Source organism: Rhagoletis pomonella, unplaced genomic scaffold (genome assembly GCF_013731165.1).
Source record: "Rhagoletis pomonella isolate Grant_MI unplaced genomic scaffold, Rhpom_1.0 Rhpom_scaffold_00001, whole genome shotgun sequence".
NCBI lineage: Eukaryota > Metazoa > Arthropoda > Insecta > Diptera > Tephritidae > Rhagoletis > Rhagoletis pomonella.
In genome coordinates, this window is record NW_023458555.1 from 21,109,665 (window position 1) to 21,112,601 (window position 2,937).

Below are 2,937 nucleotides of genomic sequence, written 5' to 3' on the forward strand. Positions count from 1 at the left end.
TCAAAAATCTTGATTACTCGAGTAACTGAACTTTTGAGTAATCATAACTTCTAATTAATCGAATAACTAAGTTATTTACTTTATGATTAACTAAAATTTTGAGTAATCAATTAATCGCACAGCCCTAGTTAATAGTTTTATTGTAATTTTTGGTAATGATTTCATGCCACATTTGCAATGTATGAATACTATGTAAAAGAAACCCGGTTTATCCGGTTGTTTCTTAATTTCAAAATCGGGAACTGGTTTTTTCAAATTGCAATTTAACGAATGAATCGAAAACCGGGTCTGTAAAAAGGGCGAATAATCGAACATCCTACAGAGAATGTAATCATTTATACAAGCTTCGATGTTTCCGGGGCTTAGGAAGCCCATCAGTCTCACCCCTTTGTTGGACACCGAATTTTTTGAGTATTTGACCGAACAGGACTATAATATCGGGTGCAACTTTCTTATGTGAACAATAGGCACTCAATAGGCCGCGGATTTTTTTATTTACATTTTAAATTTAAGTTCACATGCATATGTATATCGGAACCGACGGAGCTTAAATACATACATAGCATATGTTTACATTGGGTGTAGTCGAGATATTTTGAGGCCATAAGAGCCGAGGTTGTCTAACCCATATATTTTTATTTTTATGTACATAATTTCTTAAAATTGTTTCAAATGTGATAAACCGTAAAATAGAAGTCGCTTATTCCTTAATTTGCAGCGAGCGTATTTTATTTAAAAATTTAGCACATTTGAGACTTTTTTAACTAGCTACATAAGTACCGAAAAAAAAAATTAAAATTGGGTTAAGCCACTTCTGTTCGCACGGCCTCGTTTATTTGAGTGTTTATGCAACTTTCATCTATTTTGCTTATTTTCAACATTTTTTCTGTAGTAAATAGATACGCACTTCTTCAAAAAAGTTCCATAAACTATTAATTACAAAACTTTCACAAAGTCACTAATAGTTTTAGGTGTAAAGTTTGTAATTATTATAAAATCGTAAGGTTGTTTGCACCAATCAACTTTAGCAGCCGCAAGTCGTTTGTGTATTAAATTCAGTGCAAAATCAGGTTAATTGCAATGAGTGACCAATCCATGGAGAGAAACTGCAGCCTTTGAACGGCTAAGGCCAAAACTTAAGAAAGTTTAGAAATGCAATATTATTGACCTTCGCAGTTTGCGCGACATCATTGTGCGTATATATGCATGTTAGGGTTGTCCTTAAAGTATCCACATCTAAATTTTGTATGGGGCACCCCCTTCGTCTTTATGAGAGCAACAGAAGCCAAATCAACAATCTTTAGCATTTTTGTCTGTATGTTTGTACGTGCATGCAAGGAATCAAATACAGTTTACACCGATCTATTGCTCGAAATATTGCTTAAAATATGAAAAAAATTAGGTAAAATCATAAGATAAACTAAATATTGCAGTATGGATGTCAAAAAAAAGGCTCACAGCCGGAACAATTTTTGTGGAAGGTTGCCACCTGCTTGAAAATTTTAATTAAATTTAATTATTAAGATAAATTAAATATTGCAATATGGATAACCAACTAAAGAGGGTTACGAAAGTTTACTGGCGAAAATATTTTTGTGGGGGGTTGCCACCTGTTTAAAAAAGTTAATTCAGTTAAATTTATATGATAAGGCAAATACTGAATTAGTACACCTTTGAAGAAAGTGCGCGATATGTAGACTCAAGTTATAAGATTATAAATTAAATTTCCAGCAGAAAACCGATACTCTACCTATTTTCTAAATACCTTCGAAAATATATTAAAAACAAAATAAAAATTTAAAATAACGATCAAAAGTGTATCCAAAAGATAAAAATCCAAAAATATCGATTATAAAAATCATAAAATAACGGTTAAATGTGACCAATGCGTCCTCTGTTTGTCGAAATATTATTTACATAAAAAATGGCAGCTTCATACGCAATTAAGCAGGTATCCTTTATTAAATAACAAAAAAAAATAAAAAATAAAAAATAAAAATTAAGTTGCTTTTTAGAGAGAAATTTGGCCAAATTTCCCATAGTGCATAGTGAGAGATAATAGAATTACCTTCAAAATAGCAAAAAATTATCGAACAAAACAGGTTATATTTTACCTAAACTAAACTATACTATTTAATAGAGCCTTAAATTTCTTGCATACCATTTTTTTTATTCCGGACCAAATTTTGCGGCTCGCTTTGGAAAGCAGAAACTTATGTATATTTACGACGCATCCTAATGTAAATACTAACAGCTGTGACCGCATATTGTTCTTGTCTGTCACTTTATTGAGTTTTTTGTTATTGTGTCCTTCATTATCTCCCTGAGCGTCAAATATTGGCAGCCAAGGAATAAATACCACTGATTGAATGAAATGAATATATTGAGTTGTTTTGGTTATTATATTCAAATTTTCTTTCATAAGTTTACAGTTCATGATTTTACGCTAATCCCAAAGCAATAACTAAAATAAACCCTTTCATTACAGCGATTATATTCACTCATCCCTATAGTGCTGCTTGTTCTCAAGTGAAAGTTTGTAGATACTTTTCAAGCTACATAGATTATTCTGAAATTCGCAAACGCAAGTACGTGCATACTTACATACATACACATGTGCGTACATATTTACTCATATACAGTAATATTGCTAATGGTAATTTGTATTATTATTTTTATTTTTTTTTGCTCCCCAAACGCTTTATATTTATTTTGATTCTCTGTCATGCAAAGGTCAGCAAAAGTTACGAGCGTGTTTATGCTCGCATGCAACTATGTATTCTTTAAAGTCATCGTGTTGTTCTTGCAACCAGTGTGGTTTTCGGTTCATTTCGTTTTTTATTTACTTACTTATATTTTTTTTTTTTTTTTTCTGTTGGATTAACTTTTGTATCCACTCAAATAAATACGTTGCCAAAGTAGACAAATCCACTGGAG